General features: G+C 44.9%; 1 pseudogene; it reads right to left on the reverse strand.

The window, feature by feature from the left end:
• LOC109751817 (uncharacterized) overlaps positions 1-24622 on the reverse strand; it is a 34827-nt pseudogene extending 10205 nt beyond the window's left edge.
• Between the last annotated feature and the right edge of the window lie 227 nt (positions 24623-24849).

The raw sequence follows: 24849 nt of genomic DNA on the forward strand, positions 1-24849 counted from the left end.
GATGGAAGTAGACGAAAGAGGGGATGCCTTCCGGGGCATCCCCAAGCTTTGGCTTTTTGGTGTCCTTAGATTATCTTGGGGGTGCCATGGGCATCCCCAAGATTAGGCTCTTGCCACTCCTTGTTCCATAATCCATCAAATCTTTTACTCAAAACTTGAAAACTTCACAACACAAAACTTAGCAGAAAATCTCGTGAGCTCCGTTAGCGAAAGAAAACAAAAGACCACTTCAAGGTACTGTAATGAACTCATTATTTATTTATATTGGTGTTGAACCTACTGTATTCCAACTTATCTATGGTTTATAAACTATTTTACTAGCCATAGACTCATCAAAATAAGCAAACAACACACGAAAAAAGAATCTGTCAAAAACAGAACAGTCTGTAGTAATCTGTAACTAACGCAAACTTCTAGAAATCCAAAAAATCTGCCAAAATAGGACGACCTATACAATTTGTTTATTGATCAGAAGAAATTCGAATCAAGATTTTATCACGTTCTGGTGATTTTTAACAATTGTTTTCATGAACATAAAGTTTCTGGAAATTTCTGCAAGATCAAATAACTATCATCCAAGAAGATCCTATAGGTTTAAGTTGGCACAAAAACTAATTAAAACATAAAAACACATCTAACCAGAGGCTAGAACAAATATTTATTCCTAAACAGAAGCAAAAAGCAAAAAACTAAAAATAAAATTGGGTTGCCTCCCAACAAGCGCTATCGTTTAACGCCCCTAGCTAGGCATAAAAGCAAGGATAGATCTAGGTATTGCCATCTTTAGTTGGCAATCCATAAGTGGCTCTCATAATAGATTCATATGGTAGTTTTATTTTCTTCCTAGGAAAGTGTTCCATGCCTTTCTTTAATGGAAATTGGAATCTAATATTCCCTTCCTTCATATCAATAATTGCACCAATCGTTCTAAGGAAAGATCTACCAAGAATAGTAGGACATGAAGGATTGCAATTTATATCAAGAACAATAAAATCTACGGGCACATAGTTCCTATTTGCAACAATAAGAACATCATTAATTCTTCCCATAGGTTTCTTAATAGTGGAATCCGCAAGGTGCAAGTTTAAAGAGCAATCATCAAAATCATGGAAACCTAGCAAATCACACAAAGTTTTTGGAATCGTGGAAACACTAGCACCCAAATCACACAAAGCATAGCATTCATGATCTTTAATCTTAATTTTAATAGTGGGTTCCCACTAATCATAAAGTTTTCTAGGGATAGAAACTTCCAACTCAAGTTTTTCTTCATAAGATTGCATCAAAGCATCAACGATATGTTTGGTAAAAGCTTTATTTTGACTATAAGCATGGGAGAATTTAGCACGGATTGCAACAAGGAAATACAATCTATCAAAGATCAATTATCATAATTAAATTCCCTGAAGTCCAAAATAGTGGGTTTATTAATATCTAGGGTTTTGTTCTCTTCAATCCCACTTTTATCAATTTTAGCATCAAGATCTAAAAACTCCGAATTTTTGGAACGCCTTCTAGGTAAAGGTGGATCATATTCAGTCCCATCATTATCAAGATTCATATTGCAAAACAAGGATTTAATGGGGGACACATCAATAACTTTTAGATCTTCATCTTTATTTTCATAGAAATTTGAAGAACACGCTTTTATAAAGCAATCTTTCTTAGCACGCATCCTAGCGGTTCTTTCTTTGCACTCATCAGTGGAAATTCTCATGGCTTTGAGAGACTCATTGATATCATGCTTAGGAGGAATAGATCTCAGTTTCAAAGAATCAACATCAAGAGAAATTCTATCAACGTTCCTAGCCAATTCATCAACTTTAAGCAATTTTTCTTCAAGCAAGGCATTGAAATTCTTTTGCGAATTCATAAACTCTTTAACACTAGTCTCAAATTCATAGGGCATCTTATTAAAATTTCCATAAGAATTGTTGTAGGAATTACCATAATTATTAGAGGAATTACTAGGATAAGGCCTAGGATTAAAGTTTCCTCTATACGCGTTGTTACCAAAATTATTCCTACCAACAAAATTCACATCCATAGATTCATTATTATTCTCAATCAAAGTAGACAAAGGCATATCATTGGGATCAGAAGAAACACTCTTAGTAGCAAATAATTTCATAAGTTCATCCATCTTTCCACTCAAAACATTAATTTCTTCTATCGCATGCACTTTTTTATTAGTAGATCTTTCAGTGTGCCATTGAGAATAATTAACCATAATATTATCTAGGAGTTTAGTAGCTTCTCCTAAAGTGATTTCCATAAAAGTGCCTCCCGCGGCCGAATCTAAAAGATTTCTAGAAGCAAAATTCAATCCGGCATAAAATTTTTGTATAACCATCCACAAATTCAAACCATGAGTAGGGCAATTACGTATCATTAATTTCATCCTCTCCCAAGCTTGTGAAACATGTTCATGATCAAGTTGCTTAAAATTCATAATATCGTTTCTAAGAGAGATGATCTTAGCGGGAGGAAAATACTTAGAGATAAAAGCATCTTTGCACTTATTCCAAGAATCAATACTATTTTTAGGCAAAGATGAAAACCAAGCTTTAGCACGATCTCTAAGCGAAAAAGGAAATAGCTTCAATTTAACAATATCATTATCAACATCTTTCTTCTTTTGCATATCACACAAATCAACGAAGCTATTTAGATGAGTAGCGGCATCTTCGCTAGGAAGGCCGGCGAATTGATCTTTCATGACAAGATTCAACAAAGCAGCATTGATTTCACAAGATTCAATATCGGTAAGAGGAGCAATCGGAGTGCCAAGGAATTCATTATTGTTGGTATTGGTAAAGTCACACAATTTGGTATTATCTTGAGCCATCGTGACAAACAAGCAATCCAACACACGAGCAGACAAAAAGCAAGCGAAAAAGAGGCGAACGAAAAAGAGAGGGCGAATAAAACGGCAAGGGTGAAGTGGGGGAGAGGAAAACGAGAGGCAAATGGTGAATAATGTAATGCGGGAGATAAGGGTTTGTGATGGGTACTTGGTATGTTAACTTTTGCGTAGACCTCCCCGGCAACGGCGCCAGAAATCCTTCTTGCTACCTCTTGAGCACTGCGTTGGTTTTCCCTTGAAGAGGAAAGGGTGATGCAGCAAAGTAGCATAGTATTTCCCTCAGTTTTTGAGAACCAAGGTATCAATCCAGTAGGAGGCTACGCGCGAGTCCCTCGTACCTACACAAAACAAATAAATCCTCGCAACCTACGCGATAAGGGGTTGTCAATCCCTACACGGTCACTTACGAGAGTGAGATCTGATAGATATGATAGGATAATATTTTTGGTATTTTTATGATAAAGATGCAAAGTAAAATAAAAGCAAAGTAAAAAGCAACGGAAATAACTAAGTGTTCGAAGATTAATATGATGAGGATAGACCCGGGGGCCATAGGTTTCACTAGTGGCTTCTCTCGAGAGCATAAATATTCTACGGTGGGTGAACAAATTACTGTTGAGCAATTGACAGAATTGAGCATAGTTATGAGAATATCTAGGTATGATCATGTATATAGGCATCACGTCCAACACAAGTAGACCGACTCCTGCCTGCATCTACTACTATTACTCCACACATCGACCGCTATCCAGCATGCATCTAGAGTATTAAGTTCATAAGAACAGAGTAACGCCTTAAGCAAGATGACATGATGTAGAGGGATAAATTCATGCAATATGATAAAACCCCATCTTGTTATCCTCCATGGCAACAATACTATACGTGCCTTGCTGCCCCTACTGTCACTGGGAAAGGACACCGCAAGATTGAACCCAAAGCTAAGCACTTCTCCCATTGAAAGAAAGATCAATCTAGTAGGCCAAACCAAACTGATAATTCGAAGAGACTTGCAAAGATAACCAATCATACATAAAAGAATTCAGAAGAGATTCAAATATTGTTCATAGATAAACTTGATCATAAACCCACAATTCATCGGTCTCAACAAACACACCGCAAAAGAGGATTACATCGAATAGATCTCCATGAGAGAGGGGGAGAACATTGTATTGAGATCCAAAAAGTGAGAGAAAGCCATCTAGCTACTAACTATGGACCCGAAGGTCTGAGGTAAACTACTCACACTTCATCGGAGAGGCTATGGTGTTGATGTAGAAGCCCTCCGTGATGGATGCCCCCTCTGGCGGAGCTCCGGAACAGGCCCCAAGATGGGATCTCGTGGGTACAGAAGGTTGCGGTGGTGGAATTAGGTTTTTGGCTCCGTATCTGATCGTTTGGGGGTACGTAGGTATATATAGGAGGAAGAAGTACGTCGGTGGAGCAACAGGGGGCCCACGAGGGTGGAGGGCGCGCCCTGGGGGGGGTAGGCGTGCCCCCTACCTCGTGGCTTCCCTGTTGGTTGCTTGACGTAGGGTCCAAGTCTCCTGGATCATGTTCGTTCCAAAAATCACGTTCCCGAAGGTTTCATTCCGTTTGGACTCCGTTTGATATTCTTTTTCTGCGAAACTCTGAAATAGGCAAAAAATAGCAATTCTCGGATGGGCCTCCGGTTAATAGGTTAGTCCCAAAAATAATATAAAAGTGAATAATAAAGCCCAATAATGTCCAAAACAGAAGATAATATAGCATGGAGCAATCAAAAATTATAGATACGTTGGAGACGTATCAATAAGAAGGATGGCAAAGTGAACAAAGGTATATTTGATATACAGATTATTAATGTGTATTTTACTAGTGTTCGTAGCAACCCCTCGGTATTTGATACTGGTTCAGTTGCTAAGAGTAGTAACTCGAAACAGGAGTTGCAGAATGAATAAAGACTAGTTAAGGGTGAAGTGATGATGTGTGTTGGAAGTGGTTCCAAGATTCATATGATCATCATCGCACGCTCCCTACACTTTTGGGATTAGTGTTGAACCTAAATAAGTGTTATTTGGTGTTTGCGTTGAGCATGAATATGATTTGATCATGTTTATTGCAATACGATTATTCATTTAAGTTAGAGAATAATTGTTGTTCTATTTACATGAATAAAACCTTCTATGGTCATACACCCAATGAAAATGGTTTGTTGGATCTCGATCGTAGTGATACACATATTCATAATATTGAAGCCAAAAGATGCAAAGTTAATAATGATAGTGCAACTCATTTGTGGCACTGCCATTTAGGTCATATTGGTGTAAAGCGCATGAAGAAACTCCATGCTGATGGGATTTTGGAATCGCTTGATTATGAATCACTTGATGCTTGTGAACCATGCCTTATGGGCAAGATGACTAAAGACTCCGTTCTCCGGAACAATGGAGCGAGCAACTGACTTATTGAAATAATACATACTGATGTATGCGATCTGATGATTGTTGAGGCTCGCGGCGGGTATCGTTATTTTCTGACCTTCACAGATGATTTGAGCAGATATGGGTATATCTACTTGATGAAACATAAGTATGAAACATTTGAAAAGTTCATATAATTTCAGAGTGAAGTGGAAAATCATCGTAACAAGAAAATAAAGTTTCTACGATCTGATCGTGGAGAAAAATATTTGAGTTACGAGTTTGGTCTTCATTTGAAACAATGCGGAATAGTTTCGCAACTCACGCCACCTGGAACACCACAGCGTAATGGTGTGTCTGAACATCGTAACCGTACTTTATTAGATATGGTGCAATCTATGATGTCTCTTATCGATTTAACACTATCGTTTTGGGGTTATGCATTAGAGACAGCTGCATTCACGTTAAATAGGGCATCATCTAAATCCGTTGAGACGACACCTTATGAACTTTGGTTTGGCAAGAAACCAAAAGTTGTCGTTTCTTAAAATTTGGGGTTGCAATGCTTATGTGAAAAAGTTTCATCCTGATAAGCTCAAACCCAAATCGGAGAAATGTGTCTTCATAGGATACCCAAAGGAGACAGTTGGGTACACCTTCTATCACAGATCCGAAGGCAAGATATTCGTTGCTTATAATGGATCCTTTCTAGAGAAGGAGTTTCTCGCGAAAGAAGTGTGTGGGAGGAAAGTAGAACTTGATGAGGTAACTGTACCTGCTCCCTTATTGGAAAGTAGTTCATCACAGAAATTTGTTCCTGTGACTCCTACACCAATTAGTGAGGAAGATAATGATGATGATCATGTAACTTCAGATCAAGTTACTACCGAACCTCGTTGGTCAACCAGAGTGAGATCCGCACCAGAGTGGTACAGTAATCCTGTTCTGGAGGTCATGCTACTTGACCATGATGAACCTACGAACTATGAGGAAGCGATGATGAGCCCAGATTCCGCGAAATGGCTTGAGGCCATGAAATCTGAGATGGGATCCATGTATGAGAACAAAGTGTGTACTTTGGTTGACTTGCCCGATGATCGGCAAGCCATAGAAAATAAATGGATCTTCAAGAGGAAGATGGACACTGATAATATTGTTACTATCTACAAAGCTATACTTGTCGAAAAAGGTTTTTGACAAAGTTCAAGGTGTTGACTACGATGAGATTTTCTCACTCGTATCGATGCTTAAAGTCTGTCCGAATCATGTTAGCAATTACCACATTTTATGAAATCTGGCAAATGGATAACAAAACTGCAATCCTTAATGGATTTATTAAAGAAGAGTTGTATATGATGCAACCAGAAGGTTTTGTCAATCCTAAAGGTGCTAACAAAATGTGCAAGCTCCAACGATCCATTTATGGACTGGTGCAAGCATCTTGGAGTTGGAATGGACGTTTTGATAGTGTGATCAAAGCATATAGTTTTATACAGACTTGCGGTGAAGCTTGTATTTACAAGAAAGTGAGTGGGAGCACATTCTGATAAGTATATGTGAATGACATATTGTTGATCGGAAATGATGTAGAATTTTCTGAAAGCATAAAGGAGTATTTGAAAGGAGTTTTTTCAAAGAAAGACCTCGGTGAAGCTGCTTACATATTGAGCATCAAGATCTATAGAGATAGATCAAGACGCTTGATAAGTTTTTTCAGTGAGTACATACCTTGACAAGATTTTGAAGTAGTTCAAAATGGAACAGTCAAAGAAAGAGTTCTTGCCTGTGTTACAAGGTGTGAAATTGAGTAAGACTCAAAGCCCGACCACGACAGAAGATAGGAAGAGAATGAAAGTCATTCCCTATGCCTCAACCATAGGTTCTATAAAGTATGCCATGCTGTGTACCAGATCTATTGTATACCCTACACTGAGTTTAGCAAGGGAGTACAATAGTGATCTAGGAGTAGATCACTGGACATCGGTCAAAATTATCCTTAGTGGAATAAGGATATGTTTCTCGATTATGGAGGTGACAAAAGGTTCTTCGTAAAGGGTTACATCGATGCAAGTTTTGACACTGATCCAGATGACTCTAAGTCTCAATCTGGATACATATTGAAAGTGGGAGCAATTAGCTAGAGTAGCTCCGTGCAGAGCATTGTTGACATAGAAATTTGCAAAATACATACGGATCTGAATGTGGCAGACCCGTTGACTAAACTTCTCTCACAAGCAAAACATGATCACACCTTAGTACTCTTTGGGTGTTAATCACATAGCGATGTGAACTAGATTATTGACTCTAGTAAACCCTTTGGGTGTTGGTCACATGACGATGTGAACTATTGGTGTTAAATCACATGGCGATGTGAACTAGATTATTGATTCTAGTGCAAGTGGGAGACTGAAGGAAATATGCCCTAGAGGCAATAGTAAAGTTATTATTTATTTCCTTATATCATGATAAATGTTTATTATTCATGCTAGAATTGTATTAACCGGAAACATAATACTTGTGTGAATACATAGACAAACAGAGTGTCACTAGTATGCCTCTACTTGACTAGCTCATTGATCAAAGATGGTTATGTTTCCTAGCCATAGACATGAGTTGTCATTTGATTAACGGGATCACATCATTAGGATAATGATGTGATTGACTTGACCCATTCCGTTAGCTTAGCACTTGATCGTTTAGTATTTTGCTATTGCTTTCTTCATGACTTATACATGTTCCTATGACTATGAGATTATGCAACTCCCGTTTACCGGAGGAACACTTTGTGTGCTACCAAACGTCACAACGTAACTGGGTGATTATAAAGGTGCTCTACAGGTGTCTCCAAAGGTACTTGTTGGGTTGGCGTATTTCGAGATTAGGATTTGTCACTCCGATTGTTGGAGAGGTATCTCTGGGCCCACTCGGTAATGCACATCACTATAAGCCTTGCAAGCATTGTAACTAATAAGTTAGTTGCGGGATGATGTATTACAGAACGAGTAAAGAGACTTGCCAGTAACGAGATTGAACTAGGTATTGAGATACCGACGATCGAATCTCGGGCAAGTAACATACCGATGACAAAGGGAACAACGTATGTTGTTATGCGGTTCGACCGATAAAGATCTTGGTAGAATATGTAGGAGCCAATATGGGCATCCAGGTTCCGCTATTGGTTATTGACCAGAAAAGTGTCTCGGTCATGTCTACATAGTTCTCGAACCTGTAGGGTCCGCACGCTTAACGTTCGTTGATGATATAGTATTTATGAGTTATGTATGTTGGTAACCGAATGTTATTCGGAGTTCCGGATAAGATCACGGACATGACGAGGAACTCCGAAATGGTCCGGAGATAAAGATTGATATATGGGATAATAGTGTTTGGACTCCGGAAGGGTTCCGGAATTCACCGGAAGGGGTTCCGGATGTTTCCCGAAATGTTTGGGTACGAGAACACTTTATTTGGGCCAAAGGGGAAAGCCCACAAGGTTTTTGGAAAGCGCAAAAGGAAGTTTTGCGGAGTCCAGGGGCTAGACGCCAGGGTCCCTGGCGTCTGGGTCCAGACGCCGGGAACCTTGGCGTCTGGTCCTGGAGTCCGAGAAGGACTCTTGCCTTTCGGGTGAAACCGACTTTGTGGAGGCTTTTACTCCAAGTTTCGACCCCAAGGCTCAACATATAAATAGAGGGGTAGGGCTAGCACCCAAGACACATCAAGAAACACCAAGCCGTGTGCCGGCAACCCCGTCCCCTCTAGTTTATCCTCCGTCATAGTTTTCGTAGTGCTTAGGCGAAGCCCTGCGGAGATTGTTCTTCACCAACAGCGTCACCACGCCGTCGTGCTGCCGGAACTCATCTACTACTTCGCCCCTCTTGCTGGATCGAGAAGGCGAGGACGTCATCGAGCTGAACGTGTGCTGAACGCGGAGGTGCCGTACATTCGGTACTTGATCAGGACGGATCGTGAAGGTGTACGACTACATCAACCGCGTTGATAAACGCTTCCGCTTACGGTCTACGAGGGTACGTAGACAACACTCTCCCCTCTCGTTGCTATGCATCGCCATGATCTTGCATGTACGTAGGAATTTTTTTTTGAAATTACTACGTTCCCCAACAAGAACCTCACTGCGAGAAGTCATAAAATAAAGCCAAGTGTAACGAGAGAAATCATCTATGAAAATAATATAGTATCGATGCCCCCCTTTCGAAGCGAAGGGAGCCGGACCCCATACATCAGAATGGACTAAATCAAAAGGACGCTGAGACACCGACTCACTAGTAGGGTAAGATAATTGAACCTGTTTTCCTAGTCTACAACCCTGACACTCTAAAGAGACATCTCCTGAGACAGACCCCAGAAGACCTCGATGAACTAATGACGACAAGCGAGACCCACAAAGATGACCAAGTCAATGATGCCACTGCTGGAAGGAGCCGGTAGCTGAAGTGACAGAAGTGGATGGACTGGTGATAGTGGTGGCAGCGGAAGGAACATGAAGCCAGTCTAGCTCCCAAAGACCCTGAGAGTCACGCCGGCGAGGGCCAGCCCCAACCAAAGTATGCGTTCGACGATCCTGAAAAGAACCAGAATCAGTAAGTTGACCGGCAGAAAAAAGATTCATGGTAAGTCGAGGAACATGAGCAACATCAGGAATAGAGTAAGAAGGTGTGGTAAGATTGCCTGGACTAGCAACAGAAAGAGGAGTACCATTAGTAGTGAGTACATGAACAGGAAAATCAAGCGATTTAAGAGAGGACAAATTTGAAGAATGAGAAGACATATGAAAAGAAGCTCTGGAGTCCAAAACCCACGAGGATGTACCTGACTGTGTAGAGGGTGGTCGCTCAGTGCGGGAAGCATCAATCACAGAACCTGCAGTACCCGTCGAAGGAGAACCTGAAGCAGCAAGCAGACGCTTAAGTCGCAGAATATCCTGCTCAGTCAAGGCGGTGGCTGAAGATGTCGAAGTAGAAGAAGTCCCTGAAGCTGATGACCGCGCCTTACGCAAGTATTTCTTCTTCTGGAAGCACTGAGACTCAACATGACCATCCATCTTGCAGTAGCCGTAGTGAGGACGAGACCGACCCTGGCCGCCCGTAGGAGTAGGCAAGAGCTGCAGAGCACTTGAGTGGGAAGGAGTCGGTGCAGCAGGCATAGCAGGCACTCGAGTAGCGAGCACAGAGGGAACCTCAAGTAAACCAGCGCCACGGAGGTGAGTCTCCTCAGCACGGATCTCAGAAAGTGCCTCCATGAGGGAGATACGACCACGAGCAAACAATTGAGCGCGCCGGGGCTCAAAATCCTTACGGAGTCGAGACAAGAACTCGTAGACACGATGAAACTCCAGATCAGCCCGCACAGCCTGGAAACACTGACAAGTACGACAACCGGCAGTGCGGAGAGAATCAAGTTGATGCCAAATAGCATAACTCTGTGCATAGAACTCATCAACAGTGGAGTCACCCTGCTGAAGAGCATGCTCCTGACGAACCACAAACAGGTATAAGGCATCACCAGAGGGCTGATAGTGCTGACGAAGCCGAGTCCACATCTCAAATATAGTAGAGAGGCCGAGAAACTCAGAGGCAAACTGAGGCAGAACACCAGCAGTGAGAACAGCTGCGACACGATCATCATCATCAAGCCACTGGGTGTAAGCAGACAGAGCTGCATGATAAGTCTGAAGTGCGTCCTCATAGGTCTGAACCTGCTCATCATAAGCAAGAACGACAGCGTCATCAGCCAGCTTAGCTGCATCCTTCGCAGCCTGATCAGCGTCGGCAGCAAGAACCGATGGCGTCGGTGGAGTAGGAGCCACAGGAGGAACTGGACACGGAGGTCTGGGGACCTCGCCAGAAAGAATGCCCTAGAGGCGAAGGCCACGCATGTGAATGCACATGAAGCCAACAAACTCAATGTAGTTGGTACCATAAAAAAATCATCGAACAGCGAGGAACAACAACATAGTTGGAGGACAGAGACATCATGCCTGTTTTTTTTGAGACAGACGATCAGGAGCCTCAATCTGTAGCAACGAAGGGATCAAGCCAAAGGAATCAGAGGTGGCGAATGATCAGGAGTCTCGATTGGGACCTGGCGGCTGGATCGAGGGCAGTTGGGACCCGGCTACAGTAGCGACGGGACCTGGCGGCTGGTCGGGTGGATCGTGGGCGGGACCTGGCGACTGGATCCTCCCACTGGATCGGGATTCAGGCAGAGAGCGACCGCGGGCGTTGATGCAGATCGGAGCGTGGGAGGGCGACGGAGACCGGGCGAGGGCGGCGGCTGGGTTCCGGCGAGGACGGCGGAGATCGGCGACAGGAAGGAACTGACGGCCACAGAAGAACATCACGTCATGGCGTTGACCTGCAGGGGGGAGAATATCTCATTCCTCACTTTTCCCGACATACCTATCACTCCAGTTGAGCCCTTGTCTCTCCGTCCTGCTCACTCTACTTCTCCACCTCTTGCCGATTTGCCGCCACCATCTCCCACGGTTTCCTCACCTTGCATGTCACCAGATTCTGCACCTTCATCCCCGGTGATTTCTTCGTCTTCACCTCCTATTTCTACATCGGCTATTCCTCCTCATATTCTTCCATCTTTGCCTCAGTATTACACTCGTCTCAGCCTACCTATGGCTTGCATCCTCGTCCGCTTCCGCCTGTTGATCGCCTTGGTTTTTCAACCGCTGGTGCTGTTGTTCTTGAGCTGACTTCTTATCATCAGGCTGTTGTTCATCCTGAATGGTAGTTTGCGATGGCAGAGGAGATTGCTGCTCTTGAATGCACTGGTACATGGGATCTTGTTTCTCTTCCTTCAGGTGTCCGTCCCATCACTTGTAAGTGGGTCTACAAGGTTAAGACTCGCTCGGATGGTTCTCTTGAGCGTTACAAAGCTCGTCTTGTGGCTCGTGGTTTTCAGCAAGAGCATGGTCGTGATTATGATGAGACATTTGCTCATGTGGCCCATATGACCACTATCCGCACACTTCTTTCCGTGGCCTCTGCACGCCACTGGTCTGTATCTCAGCTTGATGTTAAGAATGCCTTTCTTAACGGTGAGCTGCGTGAGGAGGTATACATGCATCCACCACCTGGGTATTCTGTTCCTGATGGCATGGTATGTTGTCTTCGTCGCTCTCTCTATGGCCTTATGCAAGCCCCCCGCGCCTGGTTTGAGCGCTTTGTCTCTGTGGTGACTGCCGCTGGTTTTTCAGCGAGTGCTCATGATCTAGCATTGTTTGTCCACCTTTCTCCTCATGGTCGGACTCTTCTTCTTCTCTATGTTGATGACATGATCATCACTGGCAACGACCCCGAGTATATTGCCCTTGTAAAGGCCCGTCTTAGTGAGCAGTTTCTTATGTCCGATCTTGGACCTTTTCGCTACTTTCTTGGGATTGAAGTCTCTTCTACCTCTGATGGCTTTTTTATATCCCAGGAAAAGTATATACATGATCTTCTTGTTCGTGCTGCTCTTACGATGAGCGCATTGTTGAGATTACCATGGAGCTCAATGTTCACCTCCGTGATACTGATGGTGACCCCTTGCCTGACCCGATGCGTTACCGTCATCTTGTTGGGAGTCTTGTCTATCTAGCTGTCACTCATCCGAATATCTCTTATCCGGTTCATATTCTGAGTCAGTTTGTCTCCGCTCCCACTTCGGTTCACTATAGTCACCTCCTTCGTGTTCTCCAATATCTTTGGGGCACGATCTATCACCGTCTATTCTTTCCTTGCTCCAGTTCTTTATAGCTTCAGGCCTATTCGGATGCTACGTGGGCTAGTGATATCCCTCCGATCGCCATTCACTTTTTGCTTACTGTGTTTTTCTTGGTGGTTCTCTCATTGCCTGGAAGACGAAGAAACAGACTGCAGTTTCCCTTTCGAGTGCAGAGGCTGAGTTACGAGCTATGGCTCTTTTGACGGTAGAGGTGACTTGGTTACGGTGGTTACTTCAGGATTTTGGTGTTTCTGTTACTGCTACCTCTTGAGCACTGCGTTGGTTTTCCCTTGAAGAGAAAGGGTGATGCAGTAAAGTAGCGTAAGTATTTCCCTCAGTTTTTTAGAACCAAGGTATCAATCCAGTAGGAGACCACGCTCGAGTTCCACACACCTACACAAAGAAATAAGAACCTCGCAACCAACGCGATAAAGGGTTGTCAATCCCGTCACGGTCACTTACGAGAGTGAGATCTGATAGAGATGATAAGATAATATTTTTGGTATTTTTATGATAAAGACTAAAAGTAAAGAAAGCAAAATAAACGGCGCCAGAAATAGCTTGTTGACGGGAGATTAATATGATGGAAAATAGACCCGGGGCCATAGGTTTCACTAGTGGCTTCTCTCAAAATAACATAAGTATTACGGTGGGTAAACGAATTACTATCGAGTAATTGATAGAATTGAGCATAGTTATGAGAATATCTAGGTATGATCATGTTGGAAATATGCCCTAGAGGCAATAATAAATTGGTTATTATTATATTTCCTTGTTCGTGATAATCGTTTATTATCCATGCTAGAACTGTATTGATAGGAAACTCAAATACATGTGTGGATACATAGACAACACCATGTCCCTAGTAAGCCTCTAGTTGACTAGCTCGTTGATCAATAGATGGTTACGGTTTCCTGACCATGGACATTGGATGTCGTTGATAACGGGATCACATCATTGGGAGAATGATGTGATGGACAAGACCCAATCCTAAGCCTAGCACAAGATCGTGTAGTTCGTTTGCTCAGAGCTTTTCTAATGTCAAGTATCATTTCCTTAGAACATGAGATTGTGCAAATCCCGGATACCGTAGGAATGCTTTGGGTGTACCAAACGTCACAACGTAACTGGGTGGCTATAAAGGTGCACTACAGGTATCTCCGAAAGTGTCTGTTGGGTTGGCACGAATCGAGACTGGGATTTGTCACTCCGTGTAAACGGAGAGGTATCTCTGGGCCCACTCGGTAGGACATCATCATAATGTGCACAATGTGACCAAGGAGTTGATCACGGGATGATGTGAGTTACGGAACGAGTAAAGAGACTTGCCGGTAACGAGATTGAACAAGGTATCGGGATACTGACGATCGAATCTCGGGCAAGTAACATACCGATAGACAAAGGGAATTGAATACGGGATTGATTGAATCCCCGACATCGTGGTTCATCTGATGATATCATCATGGAACATGTGGGAGCCAACATGGTTATCCAGATCCTGCTGTTGGTTATTGACCGGAGAACGTCTCGGTCATGTCTGCATGGTTCCCGAACCCGTAGGGTCTACACACTTAAGGTTCGATGACGCTAGGGTTATAGGGAAAGTATGTACGTGGTTACCGAATGTTGTTCGGAGTCCCGGATGAGATCCCGGACGTCACGAGGAGTTCCGGAATGGTCCGGAGGTAAAGATTTATATATGGGAAGTCCTGTTTTGGTCACCGGAAAAGTTTCGGGTGCTATCGGTAATGTACCGGGACCACCGGGAGGGTCTCGGGGGTCCACCAGGTGGGGCCACCGGCCCCAGAGGGCTGCGTGGGCCAAGTGTGGGAGGGGACCAGACCCAGGTGGGCTGGTGCGCCCCCCACAAGAGGCCCAGGGCGCAGGAAGGGGGGGAGGGAAGGGGGAAACCCTAGGCTCAGATGGGCCTAAGGCCCATCTAGTGGGGCGCCCCCCTCTCTCCCCCCTTTGGCCGCCCCCAAGCCCCATCTAGGGCTGGCCGCACCCCTTGGGGGGGGGAACCCTAGATGGGGGCCCAGCCCTCCCCCTCCCCTATATATATTGGGGTTTTGGGGCTGCCATACACACGAGAGAACACCTCCCTCATGGCGCAGCCCTACCCCTCTTCCTCCTCCTCTCCCGCAGTGCTTGGCGAAGCCCTGCAGGATTGCCATGCTCCTCCACCACCACCACGCCGTCGTGCTACTGCTGGACGGAGTCTTCCCCAACCTCTCCCTCTCTCCTTGCTGGATCAAGGCGTGGGAGACGTCACCGGGCTGCACGTGTGTTGAACGTGGAGGCACCGTTCTTCGGTGCTCAGATCGGAATCAACCGCGATCTGAATCGCTACGAGTACGACTCCCTCATCCGCGTTCTTGCAACGCTTCCGCATCGCGATCTACAATGGTATGTAGATGCACTCCCCTTCCCCTCGTTGCTAGATTACTCCATAGATTGATCTTGGTGATGCGTAGAAAATTTTGAATTTCTGCTACGTTCCCCGACAGTGGCATCATGAGCTAGGTCTCTGCGTAGTTTCTATGCACGAGTAGAACACAAAGTAGTTGTGGGCGTCGATTTTGTCAATTTACTTGTCGTTACTAGTCTTATCTTGATTCGGCGGCATCGTGGGATGAAGCGGCCCGGACCGACCTTACACGTACTCTTACGTGAGACAGGTTCCACCGACTGACATGCACTAGTTGCATAAGGTGGCTAGCGGGTGTCTGTCTCTCCCACTTTAGTCGGATCGGATTCGATGAAAAGGGTCCTTATGAAGGGTAAATAGAAATTGGCATATCACATTGTGGCTTTTGCGTAGGTAAGAAACGTTCTTGCTAGAATCCCATAGCAGCCACGTAAAACATGCAACAACAATTAGAGGACGTCTGACTTGTTTTTGCAGGGTATGCTATGTGATGTGATATGGCCAAAAGGATGTGATGAATGATATATGTGATGTATGAGATTGATCATGTTCTTGTAATAGGAATCACGACTTGCATGTCGATGAGTATGACAACCGGCAGGAGCCATAGGAGTTGTCTTAATTTATTGTATGACCTGCGTGTCATTGAAAACGCCATGTAATTACTTTACTTTATTGCTAACCGTTAGCCATAGTAGTAGAAGTAATAGTTGGCGAGACAACTTCATGAAGACACGATGATGGAGATCATGGTGTCATGCCGGTGACGAAGGTGATCATGCCGCGCCTCGAAGATGGAGATCAAAAGGCGCAAGATGATATTGGCCATATCACGTCACTTTATGATTTGCATGTGATGTTTATCATGTTTACATCTTATTTGCTTAGAACGACGGTAGCATAAATAAGATGATCCCTCACTAAAATTTCAAGAGACGTGTTCCCCCTAACTGTGCACCGTTGCGAAGGTTCGTTGTTTCGAAGCACCACGTGATGATCGGGTGTGATAGATTCTAACGTTCGCATACAACGGGTGTTGATGAGCCTAGCATGTACAGACATGGCCTCGGAACACATGCGAAACACTTAGGTTGACTTGACGAGCCTAGCATGTACAGACATGGCCTCGGAACACAAGAGACCGAAAGGTCGAACATGAGTCGTATAGTAGATACGATCAACATGGAGATGTTCACCGATGATGACTAGTCCATCTCACGTGATGATCGGAAATGACCTAGTTTGACTCGGATCATGTATCACTTAGATGACTAGAGGGATGTCTATCTGAGTGGGAGTTCAATAATCAGATGAACTCAATTATCATGAACATAGTCAAAAGGTCTTTGCAAATTATGTCATAGCTTACGCTTTAGCTCTACTATTTAAGATATGTTCCTAGAGAAAAAAATTTAGTTGAAAGTTGGTAGTAGCAATTATGCGGACTGGGTCCGTAAACTGAGGATTGTCCTCATTGCTGCACAGAAGGCTTATGTCCTTAATGCACCGCTCGATGTGCTGAACCTCAGCGTCGTCTGTAGATGTTGCGAAACATCTGACATACACGTTTTGATAACTACGTGATAGTTCAGTGCGTAATGCTAACGGTTTAGAATTGTGGCACCAAAGACGTTTTGAAACAACGCAGAACATATGAGATGTTCCGAAGACTGAAATTGGGATTTCAGACTAGTGCCCACGTCAAGGGGTATGAGACCTCTGACAAGTTTCTTAAGCCTGCAAACTAAGGGAGAAAAGCTCAATCGTTGAGCATGTGCTCAGATTGTCTGAGTACTACAATCACTTGAATTGAGTGGGAGTTAATCTTCCAGATGAGATAGTGATGGTTCTCCTTAATCACTGCCACCAAGCTATTAGAGCTTCGTGATGAACTATAACATATCAAGGATAGATGATGATCCTTGAGCAATTCGCGATGTTTGACACCGCGAAAGTAGAAATCAAGAAGGAGCATCAATTGTTGATGGTTAGTAAAACCACTGGTTTCTAGAAGGGCAAGGGCAAAAGGGATACTTCATGAAACAACAAATCATTTGCTGCTCTAGTGAAGAATCCCAAGGTTGAACCCAAACCCGAGACTAAGTGCTTGTGTAATGAGGGGAACGGTCACTGAAGCAGAACTACCCTAGATACTTGGTAGATGAGAAGGCAGGCAAGGTCGACAGAAGTATATTGGATATACATTATATGAATGTGTACTTTACTAGTACTCCTAGCAGCACCAGGGTATTAGATACCGGTTCGGTTGCTAAGTGTTAGTAACTCGGAATAAAAGCTGCGGAATAAACGGAGACTAGCTAAAGGTGAGATGACGATATGTGTTGGAAGTGTTTCCAAGGTTGATGTGATCAAGCATCGCATGCTCCCTCTACCATCGAGATTTGGTGTTTGCGTTGAGCATGATTGGATTATGTTTATCGCAATACGGTTATTCATTTAAGGAGAATAATGGTTACTCTGTTTATTTGAATAATACCTTCAATGGTCCTGCACCTAAAATGAATCTCGATCGCAGTGATACACATGTTCGTGCCAAAAGATATAAAATAGTAATGATAGTACCACATACTTGTGGCACTGCCATTTGAGTCATATTGGTATAGAACGCATGAAGAAGCTCCATGTAGATGGATCTTTGGACTCACTCTTTTTTGAAAAGATTGAGACATGCGAACCATGTCTATTGGTATATATGCATGCAGATGGATCGTTTGGACTCACTTGATTTTGAATCACTTGAGACATGCAAATCATACCACATGGGCAAGATAACTGAAAGGCCTCGTTTTCAGTAAGATGGAACAAGAGAGCAACTTGTTGGAAGTAATACATTTGATGTGTGCAGTCCAATGAGTGCTGAGGCACGCAGTGGATATCGATATGTTCTTACTTCACAGATGATTTGAGTAGATGCTGAGAATATTTACTTGATGAAACACAAGTCTGAATTATTGAAAGGTTCAAGTAATTTCAGAGTGAAGTTGAAGATCGTCGTGACAAGAGGATAAAATGTCTATGATATGATCATAGAGATATCTGAGTTATGAGTTTGGCACACAATTAAGACATTGTGGAAAGTGTTTCACAATTAATACCGCCTGGAACACCACAGTGTGATGGTGTGTCCGAACATCATAACTGCACCCTATTGGATATGGTGCATACCATGATGTCTCTTATCGAATTACCACTATCGTTTATGGGTTAGGCATTAGAGACAACCGCATTCACTTTAAATAGGGCACCACGCAATTCCGTTGAGACGACACCGTTTAGAGAAACCTAAGCTGTCGTTTCTTAAAAGTTTGGGGCTGCGACGCTTATGTGAAAATGTTTCAGGCTGATAAGCTCGAACCCATAGCAGATAAATGCATCTTCATAGAATACCCAAAACAGTTGGGTATACCTCCTATTTCAGATCCGGAAGCAAGGTGATTGTTTCTAGAAACATGTCCTTTCTCGAGGAAAAGTTTCTCTTGAAAGAATTGAGTGGGAGGATGGTGGAGACCTGATAAGGTCATTGAACCGTCACTTCAACTAGTGTGTAGCAGGGCATAGGAAGTTGTTCCTGTGGCACCTACACCAATTGAAGTGGAAGCTTATGATAGTGATCATGAAACTTCGGATCAAGTCACTACCAAACCTCGTAGGACGACGAGGATGCGGACTACTTCAGAGTAATGCGTGATCCTGTCTGAGATATCATGTTGTTGGACAATACTGAACCTACGAGCTATGGAGAAGTGGTGGTGGGCCCATATTCCGACAAATGGTTAGAAGCCATGAAATCCGAGATAAATGGATCTTCAAGAAGAAGACGGACATGGACGGTAAGGTTACCGTCTATAAAGCTCGACTTGTGGCAAAGAGTATTTTCACAAGTTCAAGGAGTTGACTACGATGAGATTTTCTCATCCGTAGCGATGCTTAAGTCCGTCGGAATCATGTTAGCATTAGCTGCATTTATTAAATCTGGCAGATGGATGTCAAAACAAGTTTCCTTACCAGTTTTCGTAAGGAAAGGTTGTATGTGATACAATCAGAAAGGTTTTGTCGATCCTAAGGATGCTAAAAGGTATGCTAGCTCCAGCGATCCTTCCATGGACTAGAGCAAGCATCTCGGAGTCAGAATATACGCTTTGATGGAGTGATCAAAGTTTTTGGGTTTATACAAAGTTTTTTAGAAACTTGTATTTACAATAAAGTGAGTGGGAGCGCTACAACATTTCTGATAAGTATATGTGAATGACATATTGTTGATCCGAAATGATGTAATATTTCTGGAAAGCATAAAGGGTTGTTTGAAAGGAGTTTTTCAAAGGAAGACCTGGATAAAGCTGCTTACATATTGGGCATCAAGATCTATAGAGATAGATCAAGACGCCTGATGATACTTTCAAAGAACACACACCTTGACATGATTTTGAAAGAGTTCAAAATAGATCAGCAAAGAAGGAGTTCTTGGCTGTGTTACAAGGTGTGAGTATTGAGTAAGACTCAAGACCTGACCACAGCAGAAGAGAGAGAAAGGACGAAGGTCGTCCCCTATGCTTTAGACGTAGGCTCTACAGTATGCTATGCTGTGTACCGCACATGAAGTGTGCCTTGCCATGAGTTGGTCAAGGGGTACAATAGTGATCCGGGAATGGATCACATGACAGCGGTCGAACTTATCCTTAGTATCTAGTGGACTAAGGAATTTTCTCGATTATGGAGGTGAAAAGGAGTTCGTCGTAAAGGGTTACGTCGATGCGAACTTTGACACTAATCCGGATGACTCTGAGTAGTAAACCGGATTTGTATAGTAGAGCAGTTATTTGAAATGGCTCCAAGTAGCGCGTGGTAGCATCCACAAGATGACATAGATATTCATAAAGCACACACGGATCTGAAAGGTTCAGACCCGTTGACTAATAACCTCTCTCACAAGCATAACATGATCAAACCAGAACTCATTGAGTGTTAATCACATAGTGATGTGAACTAGATTGTTGACTCTAGTAAACTCTTTAGATGTTGGTCACATGGTGATGTGACCTATGAGTGTTAATCACATGGTGATGTGGACTAGATTATTGACTCTAGTGCAAGTGGGAGACTGTTGGAAATATGCCCTAGAGGCAATAATAAATTGGTTATTATTATATTTCCTTGTTCGTGATAATCGTTTATTATCCATGCTAGAACTGTATTGATAGGAAACTCAAATACATGTGTGGATACATAGACAACACCATGTCCCTAGTAAGCCTCTAGTTGACTAGCTCGTTGATCAATAGATGGTTACGGTTTCCTGACCATGGACATTGGATGTCGTTGATAACGGGATCACATCATTGGGAGAATGATGTGATGGACAAGACCCAATCCTAAGCCTAGCACAAGATCGTGTAGTTCGTTTGCTCAGAGCTTTTCTAATGTCAAGTATCATTTCCTTAGACCATGAGATTGTGCAACTCCCAGATACCGTAGGAATGCTTTGGGTGTACCAAACGTCACAACGTAACTGGGTGGCTATAAAGGTGCACTACAGGTATCTCCGAAAGTGTCTGTTGGGTTGGCACGAATCGAGACTGGGATTTGTCACTCCATGTAAACGGAGAGGTATCTCTGGGCCCACTCGGTAGGACATCATCATAATGTGCACAATGTGACCAAGGAGTTGATCACAGGATGATGTGAGTTACGGAACGAGTAAAGAGACTTGCTGGTAACGAGATTGAACAAGGTATCGGGATACCGACGATCGAATATTGAATACGGGATTGATTGAATCCCCGACATCGTGGTTCATCCGATGAGATCATCGTGGAACATGTGGGAGCCAACATGGGTATCCAGATCCCGCTGTTGGTTATTGACCGGAGAACGTCTCGGTCATGTCTGCATGGTTCCCGAACCCGTAGGGTCTACACACTTAAGGTTCGATGACGCTAGGGTTATAGGGAAAGTATGTACATGGTTACCGAATGTTGTTCGGAGTCCCGGATGATATCCCGGACGTCATGAGGAGTTCCGAAATGGTCTGGAGGTAAAGATTTATATATGGGAAGTCCTGTTTTGGTCACCGGAAAAGTTTCGGGTGCTATCGGTAATGTACCGGGACCACCGGGAGGGTCCCGGGGGTCCACCAGGTGGGGCCACTAGCCCCAGAGGGCTGCGTGGGCAAAGTGTGGGAGGGGACCAGCCCCAGGTGGGCTGGTGCGCCCCCCCACAAGAGGCCCAGGGCACAGGAAGGGGGGGGGAAGGGGGAAACCCTAGGCTCAGATGGGCCTAAGGCCCATCTAGTGGGGCGCCCCCCTCTCTCCCCCCTTTGGCCGCCCCCAAGCCCCATCTAGGGCTGGCCGCACCCCTTGGGGGGTGGGGGGGGGAACCCTAGATGGGGGCGCAGCCCTCCCCCTCCCCTATATATATTGGGGTTTTGGGGCTGCCATACACACGAGAGAACACCTCCCTCATGGCGCAGCCCTACCCCTCTTCCTCCTCCTCTCCCGCAGTGCTTGGCGAAGCCCTGCAGGATTGCCACGCTCCTCCACCACCACCACGCCGTCGTGCTGCTGCTGGACGGAGTCTTCCCCAACCTCTCCCTCTCTCCTTGCTGGATCAAGGCGTGGGAGACGTCACCGGGCTGCACGTGTGTTGAACGCGGAGGCACCGTTCTTTGGTGCTCAGATCGGAATCAACCGCGATCTGAATCACTACGAGTACGACTCCCTCATCCGCGTTCTTGCAACGCTTCCGCATCGCGATCTACAATGGTATGTAGATGCACTCCCCTTCCCCTCGTTGCTAGATTACTCCATAGATTGATCACTGTGATGCGTAGAAAATTTTGAATTTCTGCTACGTTCCCCAACAGATCATGTATATAGGCATCACATCCATGACAAGTAGACCGAAATGATTCTGCATCTACTACTATTACTCCACACATCGACCGCTATCCGGCATGCATCTAGAGTATTAAGTTCATAAGAACAGAGTAATGCTTTAAGTAAGATGACATGATGTAGAGGGACAAACTCATGCAATATGATATAAACCCCATCTTTTTATCCTCGATGGCAAAAATACAATACATGCCTTGCTACCCCTGCTGTCACTGGGAAAGGACACCGCAAGATTGAACCCAAAGCTAAGCACTTCTCCCATTGCAAGAAAGATCAATCTAGTAGGCCAAACCAAACTGATAATTCGAAGAGACTTGCAAAGATAACCAATCATAAATAAAAGAATTCATAGGAGATTCAAATATTATTCATAGATAATCTTGATCATAAACCCACAATTCATCGGATCTCGACAAACACACCGCAAAAGAAGATTACATCGAATAGATCTCCAAGAAGATCGAGGAGAACTTTGTATTGAGATCCAAAGAGAGAGAAGAAGCCATCTAGCTAGTAACTATGGACCCGAAGGTCTGAGGTAAGCTACTCACACATCATCGGAGAGGCTATGGTGTTGATGTAGAAGCCCTCCGTGATCAATGCCCCCTCCGACGGAGCGCTGGAAAAGGCCCCAAGATGGGATCTCACGGGTACAGAAGGTTGCGGCGGTGGAAATAGGGTTTTAGCTCCGTATCTGATGTTTCCAGGGTATATGGGTATATATTGGAGGAAGAAGTACGTCGGTGGGGCAAAGAGGGGCCCACGAGGGTGGAGGGCGCGCCCGGTGGGGGTGGGCGCGCCCCCCTACCTTGTGCCTTCCTCGTTGATTGCTTTACGTAGACTCCAAGTCCTCTGGATCACGTTTGTTCCGAAAATCACGTTCCCGAAGGTTTCATTCCGTTTGGACTCCGTTTGATATTCTTTTCCTTCGAAACACTGAAATAGGCAAAAAAACAGTAATTTGGGCTGGGCCTCCGGTTAATAGGTTAGTCCCAAAAATAATATAGAAGTGTATAATAAAGCCCATTAAACATCCAAAACATAATATAATATAGCATGGAACAATAAAAAATTATAGATATGTTGGAGACGTATCAGTTACTACACCTACTTCGCTCTTGTCTGACAGTACATGTGCTATTAGCATTGAGCGCGATCCTGTGAAGCATGAGCTCACCAAGTATATTGGTGTTGATGCTTTCTATGTGCGCGCTGGTGTGCAGGATCAGGTTATTGATCTTCAGTATGTGCCTTCCGAGTTACAGTTGGCGGATTTTCTGACGAAGGCCCAGACTAGAGCGCAGCATGGCTTCTATCTCTCCAAACTCAGTGTTGTTAATCCACCATGAGTTTGAGGGGGGGGGGTGTTAGAGTTATATATATATAGCCATGTAACCTTTCGTATACCCTATTGTATAAGGGGTTTCCTGCATATATTCCACACCTGTACATGTATATATACTGGCCTATGGCCACCTGGAAATACTAGTTGCATATTCCTAACAATCCTCACTGAAGTCATCACTCAAGAAATAGTCATCTACCATGATAGTTCCAGTGACCAGCGAACCCAGGTTCTTGAATAATGGAACTGACAGGTAAGGTGCGATGAGGCGCAAAAGAAAGAGGTTCGGAGCAGCAATCGAGAAGTCACACCCGATCTTGCATTTGAGCATGATTAAAGTCTTGAGAGAGACAAAGACTATCTCATCAGCTGCCACCAAGCAATCCTTGAGGTCCAGCTCCTCCAAAGATGTGCAACAAGAAGAGAGCTCCCCGAGGATCCTGCGGTCGAGCTTGGCAGACGACAGCTTCAAGACCTTGAGGTGACAGGAGACGAAGGGGACGCCCACGAACATCGCAGGAGACCTGCGAGGCGCAATGACGTGGATGACCCGCGCGCCGCGCCTCATATCAGCCCTGATCCAGGTGCCGTCGTCGTCGTCGGCGAAGGCCCCCAGCGCGTCGCTAGACCGCAGGCGGAGCGTGTCCACGGGCACCGATGCGTCGCGGAGGAGAAGAGCCAGTAGAAGAAGTCGCGGAGGCGGGGCGGCTCGCGGTCGCGGGTGGAGTGGCGCAGGCGGAAGTCGAGGCAGGGCGCGGACGCCCAGAGGTGGTGCCAGCGTCGCGCGAGCACGCAGGTGCGCACCACCTCCCACGCCCTTAGGGACGACATGATGCGGCGCAGGAGGTCGTCCGGGAGGGCGCTGAGGTGGTCGGCGGCCGTCTTGCCCGCGAGGCGGCGCAGCCCCGAGGGCCCGGTCGCCGTCGGGCTCGGGCGCATTTCGTCGAGCAGGTGCAGGATGTGCACGTTTCTCGGGACAGAGAATCTATGGACGAAGATGCATATGGGGAGGGGACTCTGGCGCACCCGCGGGCGGCAGGGGAAGCAAACCCTACCGCCGCCGCCGTCGGAGTTCCCTCCTCCCTCCCTCGCCGCCGCCAAAGGGCTGCCTCGCCTGGGTGGTTTGCTCCGTGTCGGGCGCAGCAGCATGACGCCGGGGCCGGGCG

This window comes from Aegilops tauschii, chromosome 2, assembly GCF_002575655.3.
Source record: "Aegilops tauschii subsp. strangulata cultivar AL8/78 chromosome 2, Aet v6.0, whole genome shotgun sequence".
Classification (NCBI taxonomy): domain Eukaryota; kingdom Viridiplantae; phylum Streptophyta; class Magnoliopsida; order Poales; family Poaceae; genus Aegilops; species Aegilops tauschii.